This window comes from Sycon ciliatum, chromosome 1, assembly GCF_964019385.1.
Source record: "Sycon ciliatum chromosome 1, ocSycCili1.1, whole genome shotgun sequence".
In the NCBI taxonomy this organism is placed as follows: Eukaryota; Metazoa; Porifera; class Calcarea; order Leucosolenida; family Sycettidae; genus Sycon; species Sycon ciliatum.
In genome coordinates this window covers 29,734,662-29,743,918 of record NC_088643.1, presented here as the reverse complement: position 1 = coordinate 29,743,918, position 9,257 = coordinate 29,734,662, and positions in this window count along the sequence as shown.

The following is a 9,257-nucleotide window of genomic DNA, read 5'->3' as shown; positions in this document are numbered from 1 at the left end:
TGAACGAAGTGTCAACCTACGAATACAACCTCAGTGCAACAACGTGCTCTTTCTGCTTAAACAAAACAGGCTTATGAATACGTACATGTATACAAACTGCCTCAAGGACTTTCAACTGCTGAACATAACGCGCGCGTGTGTGTGTGTGTGTGTGTGCGTGTGTGTGTGTGTGTGTGTGTGTGTGTGTGTGTGTGTGTGTGTTTATGCGTGCCCCATATGGTGCAGTGGTATGTGCAGCGATTTCCAATCGATAGGTTGCGGGTTCGATTCCCGACGATTATGGTCACACACGTCTTTCTTCTCTTTCTCAGTCTCTTCCTGACTTTTCTTTCATTCTCCTGGGTGGTTACTGTAGTATCCCTGCCCGACCAATACGGAAGTAGTACGGAACTAATACGGAGCTTTGTCTGATGTATACATGTATTTATGTATGTAAGCGTACGGCGTCTGCTGCATTAAAGCGGCTGCGCATTTCTGTTTTGAGGAAGATTAGATTAGATTAGATAGCAACGAAAGCTAACTCGAAGAAGTAGTCAACCTCGAATAGGTGAGCACCGGAGAGAACTTGAATCTTATTTATTTTGCCGCTTCTTCTTTCACTAATAATTATATCTCAGGTGTGTACCTGAAAGAAATAGAATAAAATTAATTCTTGTTGATTTCACCGCGCCTACCACTCGGCTACCCATTACATTGGTGGCAGCGGTGTAGTTTTAAATAAAACAACGTGATTCGACCCCAGACCCCCATGGCTCAAACCGCTGCAGCTCCGTGCGACGAATCAAGATGAGAATCATGTTTCTTGCCTTCCTGGGCTTGGCCCTGCTTATGGTGTACTACAGTCAACTTCGCTAATAACGACTGCGGATATAACGACAATTCGCGAATAACGACCGAATTTCCATGCCCAGAGCAAAGTCCCATCTAACTGTATACATTTAACTTCGGATATAACGACTATCTGAATAACGACAATTCGCGTATAGCGACATGCTTTTAGTGCCCCGAGGTCATATTCACTGCTTGAATAACGACTTTCTGGGCTTTTGACAGCTATTTCAAGTACCTGTCAGTCAAGTACATGTACCTGTCATGCAGAAGTACCAGAACCTTTGGTGATGGATATTATTCATAATTAATAATTATTATAAAGGCACACATGCAAGAAAATGCAGCCAAGGGGGAGGGGGCTTTTTCTTCCTTTTTTATGTTGGCTTCAAAATTGTTGGATTTACCAGCACACCTATATGTATACAATGTACATGTAGTGGTACATGATTGTACAGTAATCATCATACATGTACATGTACATGTCTCTGGCCCTGTATCTACTGTATCAAAAAGGCATAATATTATTATTAATTTTTTCAATTAATTTCCCTTGCATATTGAATTTTTAGTTCCTTTCAACTGCAATATGAAAATAAAGTACACATTGACATAGAGCAAGAAAAGAGCTTGATTTTGATATGCATGTCATACTATACAAAATATGGGTTCACATACATTCAAATGGGACTTCGGTTATAAGGACACTTCGCGAATAAGGACACTTTTCTGATGCCCCGCCGAATGTCGTTATTGGCGAAGTTGACTGTAGCTGTGCTAGTAGTACTTATAATGTTAGCAACAATCCGAACTAGCGCACACACTGCACTGCATTGCTTTGTACTGCATTCAAGACTGACGTCATGCGCTTTGTTTTGCTGCGTAATCACAAATGGCACCAGCCCATTTTTGCGGAAAAGAAAAACAAATCTTGCTTGCCCTGTTGTGCTCTTCCAGACAACGGATCGTGCTTCAGCAGTGTTTCTTTTCCTTTCGTAGCTTTGCTGCCAGCCCGAGTGTCACCTCGACACTGTATTTCTTTTCTTCAGTATGTCTGACCTTACTGTCGACACTGTCAAGGCAATGCCTTGCCAAGCCCTCCGCGGCGAGCCTTCTCAGCGCGGCTTGAATCCGAAAGGAAACTTAGTAAAAGTATTTGACAGGACCGTTTGCTGGCACAACTAGCCCTTGGTAGTGAGGTCTGCTCCGGCCAGGAGAACCAGCAACATGACAGTGCGGACACGGCTCGCGAGCCCAGAAGCCCGACGTGCACCAATGCCTCCTCCGCCAGCTCAGGTGACGCGGGCTCAACGGATCTCTGCGCTCCCGTACGGGACGAGGTGTAGTCGGCTTTGTCGGCCGCCATTTTATTATTATCGGAGAGCATTCACTCTCGGCGCCGCTCCTCACCCAAGGCCAAGGCAATGCGGCAGCTGCCGCCACTACGCCAGGCCAAGCTCCTGTAACCCACCCGATCAGCCACCTGCACCAGCTGTGCCCAAGGCTGTGCAAGAACGTATCTTGCGAGGGGAGTTCGTAGATTTTTCAAGTTTGTTGCCTCGGAAATTCTTGCACACTTCCGGCCCAACATTCCGGCTGGTGCACAGCCCGAATAACGATAGCCAGCTAAATATCGTTGAGTCGGATGACGCGAAGCAGGTGCGTCGCAAGGTTCATGATAATTACACATGTAGCTACCCGGCTCGAGGCATGGACCACATACATGTCTGTTATCACGGCTGCTGCCCTACACCGCACTGCTGAACTGATTGCGTACCAGCAGTTGATCCTGACTGCTAACTGCCAGTTCCTCCCAAGCGCGTGGCTAGAGTACGACCGCCAGCTGCGGATGCTCGTGGCCCAGTAACCAGGCACGAAGAGGTTGGACACCATCGACGTGAACCTATGGCAGATAGCTGTCACAGGCCATGCACACCCAAAATGCGCTCAATGTAAGACGGTCCATCCAGGGGCGGTTTGTGTCCTTTTCGTCCCGAAGCCAGCAGCATTTGCCTCCAGTGGTCGCAACCATACCAGCGACGGCCAAGAAATCTGCCGCAACTTCAATGGAGGTCGCTGTTCTTCGTCGCCGTGCCGCTTCTCCCATACCTGCAGCCAGTGTGGCAAGGACCACCCATGCATCATGTGCAACCAGCGGCAGCGCGGAGCCAATTGGCCACCCCGCCGCTCCTAGCAGAATGGCTACTGAATCGCTTGACTCGGTACGTAGCTTCTTTCCTATACACTCTGCAGACACCACACTGCCAGCTGACCACTTTGCCCGCCTGTTACGTAACCACTCAGATCAATCATGTGTTGCGTATGTTCCCCATGGCCTGCGCCGTGGCTTTACTCTTGGATCTGCCGGCCAACACGACATTTCGGTTTTCTCTAATAATCTACCATTGGCTTTCACTCACTCGGCATTTATATCCGAGCAATTAGCTGCTTCCTGCGCCCGCAGCGAGACCACAGGCCCATTTCCGTCACCTCCATTTCAGTTCATGCGCTCTGGTATTGGTGCCATCCCCAAAAAGAACGGCAAGCCGCGAATGATCCACCATCTGTCTAGTCCGGAAGGCACCGGCGCGAACGACAGCATTCCTGCCGAGCCGCTCTCTCTGCACTACGCGAGCATTGACAACGCGATCAACATCATCATGTCATGCCCACAGCCTGTGTAGTTGTCCAAGCTCGATGTACGCAGTGCATTTCGGCAGATCCCAGTCCGCCGTCAGGACTTCGCTGGGAAGGCTCCTACTACTACGAGCGCTTTCTGCCTTTCGGCCTCCGCTCCAGCCCAGCCGTCTTTGACTCAGTAGCCACAGCAGTCAACTGGATCATGCAGCACGAGTTTGCTATAGATCACCGGCTTCACTACCTCGATGACTTTCTCGATATCTCCACTGGTTTGGCTGCAGCCAACCAGCAACTCATCATCCCCCTCCGGGCGTTCACATATCTCGGCACTCTTTGCTCCATCCCAGCTCGAAGGGCCATCACCATCATTGACCTTCCTTGGTATTGTCCTAGACTGCGAGCGCCACGAAGCTCGGCTACCAGAGGACAAGCTGTCCGAGATCCGTGCGCCACTCATGGCTACTATCAGCGAGCGCAGCATCGGCCAGCGTCAACTCGAGTCCCTCCTGGGGAAGCTCACTTTTGCTGCCCGAGTCATCGTTCCTGGACACACATTCATGCGTGAACTATGATCAGCGTGCCCTGAACTGTATCTGTGTATGCGAGTGCGGTGCATAAAGCCCACCTTGAGAATGGGTTTGCTGGCCCCTTAGTAGATGCGTGGCTTCTGAAGAGGGTGTTGAAGGGCATCCAACGATGCCATGGTACGGCTGCACTCACCCCTCGCCTTCCTATAACTATGCCAATCCTACGACACCTGACGGATGCCCGCCGGAAAAGTAGTATCCTGAATGGCCATGACAAGCTGCTCTGCCAAGCCGTCATGCTGCTTCTTTGGATTTCTTCGGTGCGCTGAATTCACTAATGGCATCACACGGGGCTGTACTAGCTCCCCTGGTGACGGACGCCTGCAACTCTTCCTGCTTTCATCCAAGACGGACCCATTCGGTAAAGGCGTTACTAGTGACATTGGCCCGTCTGTACCGCCGTACTGCCCGGTCCGTGCCATTGTTAGCTACCCATCTGTCACTCGTCGCGAGGGACCGGAGCAACTCTTGTTCGTACTCTCGAACAGACAGCAGCTGACCAGGCAGTCATTCACAGTAACAGTATGGTCTCTTGTCTCTGCGGCCGGTGTACCATCCCAGTCGAACTACTCCGGGCATTCGGTCCACATTGGTGCAGCCACCACTGCTGCTATGGCTAGTGCCCTCGACTCCTTCTTCCGAGTGGCAGGTCAGTGGAAAGAGCGATGCGTGTCTACGCTACATCCAGACTACAACAAGCGCATACCGCCAGCTATCATCCCGGCTTGCTGCCGTGCCATGGATGCCATGATCCCCAACTCGGGTGAGTAATGAGCTACTGAACTCTAGCTGCGCAATGCTTGCCTGTGCTGACATTAATTGACCCTTGCGGTGCGTCAATAGTGCTTAGCTAACGGAGTGCTGGTTTCATGGGTCCACTCTCACAACTGGTGTTATCTAGCTATTTGCTGCGGCTCTGCCTTGCGCTATATTACATCCATTTAGCATTGCAGCTCTACGTTGAGCTAACAGCAGCTCTACTTTGAGCTAACAGCAGCTCTACTTTGAGCTAACAGCAGCTCTACTTTGAGCTAACCGCAGCTCTACTTTGAGCTAACAGCAGCTCTACTTTGAGCTAACAGCAGCTCTACTTTGAGCTAACCGCAGCTCTACTTTGAGCTAACAGCAGCTCTACTTTGAGCTAACAGCAGCTCTACCTTGAGCTAACAGCAGCTCTACTTTGAGCTAACAGCAGCTCTACTTTGAGCTAACAGCAGCTCTACTTTGAGCTAACAGCAGCTCTACTTTGAGCTAATCGCAGCTCTACTTTGAGCTAACAGCAGCTCTACTTTGAGCTAACCGCAGCTCTACTTTGAGCTAACCGCAGCTCTACTTTGAGCTAACAGCAGCTCTACTTTGAGCTAACACCAGCTCTGCTCTGAGCTAACACCAGCTCTACTTTGAGCTTCAAACCAGTTGTTTCGAAACCAGCACTCCTCAATCCAAAGATGCCTCTTTGTTGACTTGTTTGTGTGAGGGATGGGGCTAATGGTGTACTAGCTGTGCTAGTACTTGTTAGCAACAATCCGAACTAGCGCACACACTGCACTGCATTGCTTTGTACTGCATTCAAGACTGACGTCATGCGCTTTGTTTTGCTGCGTAATCACAAATGGCACCAGCCCATTTTTGCGGAAAAGAAAAACAAATCTTGCTTGCCCTGTTGTGCTCTTCCAGACAACGGATCGTGCTTCAGCAGTGTTTCTTTTCCCACCATCCCTCCCTATCCAACTTATTCACACCATCATAATATTATCGTACCCACTAACCGGGTCCACTCTCACAACTGGTGTTATCTAGCTATTTGCTGCGGCTCTGCCTTGCGCTATATTACATCCATTTAGCATTGCAGCTCTACGTTGAGCTAACAGCAGCTCTACTTTGAGCTAACAGCAGCTCTACTTTGAGCTAACAGCAGCTCTACTTTGAGCTAACCGCAGCTCTACTTTGAGCTAACAGCAGCTCTACTTTGAGCTAACAGCAGCTCTACTTTGAGCTAACCGCAGCTCTACTTTGAGCTAACAGCAGCTCTACTTTGAGCTAACAGCAGCTCTACCTTGAGCTAACAGCAGCTCTACTTTGAGCTAACAGCAGCTCTACTTTGAGCTAACAGCAGCTCTACTTTGAGCTAACAGCAGCTCTACTTTGAGCTAATCGCAGCTCTACTTTGAGCTAACAGCAGCTCTACTTTGAGCTAACCGCAGCTCTACTTTGAGCTAACCGCAGCTCTACTTTGAGCTAACAGCAGCTCTACTTTGAGCTAACACCAGCTCTGCTCTGAGCTAACACCAGCTCTACTTTGAGCTTCAAACCAGTTGTTTCGAAACCAGCACTCCTCAATCCAAAGATGCCTCTTTGTTGACTTGTTTGTGTGAGGGATGGGGCTAATTAGCCTGCATCACAGTCAGGGTGCTAGCGTGGATCACCCTTCTCTCCGCACGGCACAGACTGGAGACTTCGATGGCGAGTCCAAGCGACCCGCTACCTACATTACCGGTGGTGATGGCGAAGCTGATAAGGACGACAACAGGCAGGCTGCTGCCCAAGACAAGGAGGGTATTCCCCAAGACCAGCAGCGTTTGATTTTCGTCGGCACGCAGTCGGAAGCAGGAGCCCACTCTTCATTTGGTACTTCGCCTCCGTGGTGGGATGCAGATTTTCGTCAACACTCTTCCTGGCTAGACCATCACTCTTTACGTCGCGCAAAGCGATGCTATCGATAATGTGAAGACCACGATTCAAGACGAGGAGGGAGGTCATTTGTTTGACGCCGAGCTTGCCGCTCTGAGTGACCGGCTCAACCAAGAAGAAGATAAAACCTGGCTCGCCCTCCGCCGTAACTCCAGCCGCCGCCGTGGTTACTAACGCTGATTCCAGGTATGGCATTTTCTTTCCTGTCTTCCTTCAGTCTCCCTGTTCTCTTCAGTCTTCCTTTATGCGAGTGTGTGAATCCAGTTTAGTTTGGTAGGCGTCTGATCATGGTGAGCCACGGTTTACATAAGTAACCTGGTGAGAGAAGTGTGTGAGAATCCCCTTTTACACTCCAGGTGTGTACCGGAGTAAGTTCCCACGATGCAGTGCATTTTTTGAAATTGTGAATTTCCTGGCAGTTTGAGCCCGCAATGTGCAGAAATTTGGCTGTCTTTTAGCTCCTGTTTGGAGGACCATTCTTTCCCTTTTGACCCCGAGAGATCGTGTGAACCTGGTGTGCTTTTACTTCTATGTTATGATTTGTTATCAGTTCATTTCTTCTGTCTACTCTAAACGTTATCATTTCCGATATAATTTGCCATCTTCCGGTTGACGCTGTGTTCGTAACTCTTCACTAATCTTTTTGAAAATCACGAGGGCGTGATAATCTGTAGGAAGGGAGGGTGTAGTATCCCTGCCTGACCAATACGGAAGTAGTACGGAACTAATACGGAGCTTTGTCTGATGTATATTTAGTGTATCTCCGTATGTAAGCGTACGGCGTCTGCTGCATTAAAGCGGCTGCGCATTTCTGTTTTGAGGAAGATTAGATTAGATTAGATAGCAACGAAAGCTAACTCGAAGAAGTAGTCAACCTCTAATAGGTGAGCACCGGAGAGAACTTGGATCTTATTTATTTTGCCGCTTCTTATTTATTTATTTATTTATTTATTGCAGCATCTCATAGCACAGTGAGAACACCGGCCAATACAAAGAGAGAGGGTGTTAGCCAACCACGGCAAGGAAGGGAGAAGGGGAGGAGAAGAAAAAAGGAACCGGCATGGATAAGTAGTGATTGCAACAAAATGAGAAACGCAAAATCAAAGTCAAGGCGCGACAAGGCTCTTAAAAAGGCGGAGGGAAGAAAGGTCCTTAGCTTCTTGGGGAAGTGCCAGCCACGCAGAGTACGCAGTGAAAAGGGGAGAGTGAAGTAGAAAGGAGGACTTGGGTTTCGGAAGGGAAAGGGAGTTTCTCGTGCTACGGGAAGAAAACCAGTTGAAACAGTGGAGGTGAGGTGGACACAGATTGAGTTTGAGAGAATGGATAAGGGTGACAAGATGTGAATTACGTCTCTTAGACAAAGGGGTAGTGTGAGCAAGGGCATAAAGGGTGGACGATGGGAGCATGCGGGGTTTCCGGAGGAGGATTTTTAGAACTTTTTTGTGCTGAATTTCGAGCTTTTCAGCACGGGTTGTGGAAATTCCAGCCCAAGCAGTATCTGCATAATCAAAAATGGGGCGTATGTAAGCTGAGTAAAAGAGGAGTTTACAAGAGATTGGGAGATGGTAACAGTGAGAAGAGAGGATTCCTAAAGATGAACTTGATCGTTTACATATGTAATCGATGTGGGGGTCCTATGAAAGATTAGAGTCAATGAAAATGCCAAGATGCTTATGGCTGGAGACTATGTCTATAGGCTGGGGGAAAGTGGGATGGAGGAGGGGCGGAACATCAGGCTGAGAAGGAAAGAGCATGATTTTAGTTTTAGACAGATTGGGCGATAACCGCCAAGACGACATCCAGGAAATTACTCTTTGAATCCCGTTAGCTAGGTTACTCATCAGGCCAGTGATGTTAGGAGATGCCCGTAGGAGCGTTGTGTCGTCTGCGAATAGTGATGTGCCCGGGGCAGCTGCGGGCAGATCATTGACGTATAAGATAAAAAGAAGGGGGCCGAGGATGGAACCCTGGGGAACTCCGGATAGTACTGTTGTGTCGGCTGAGGACGTCCCATGTACCGTGACGTACTGCGTTCGCCCAGTTAGGTAAGATGTCAGCCATAGCAGGGGATTGCCGTCTACAGTAAACGATCCACGAAGCTTGGCCAAGAGCCCCCGGTGCCAGACGGTATCGAAGGCCTTGGCAAGATCGAAAAAACAGATCCCGACTAGGTCTCCAGCATCCCGATGTCGACACACTAATTGCTCCAGGCGCGTCAGCTGGAGGGTGGTAGAATCGCCTCTGCGAAATCCGGACTGAGCTGAACTCAAACGTGACGAGACATGACAGTACAATTGGTCGTAGAAAACGCGCTCACAGAGTTTGGAAACACAGGACAGTAAAGATATCGGACGGTAGTTTGATGCTTCGTGGCGGGACCCTTTCTTGTAGATCGGTATAACATTAGCTGTTTTCCATGCAGAGGGAAAACGACTAGTGCGGAATGATAGGTTAAAAATCAGACATAAGGGGTATGCTATTGAGGGCGCAAGGGACTTTAATACCAGATTA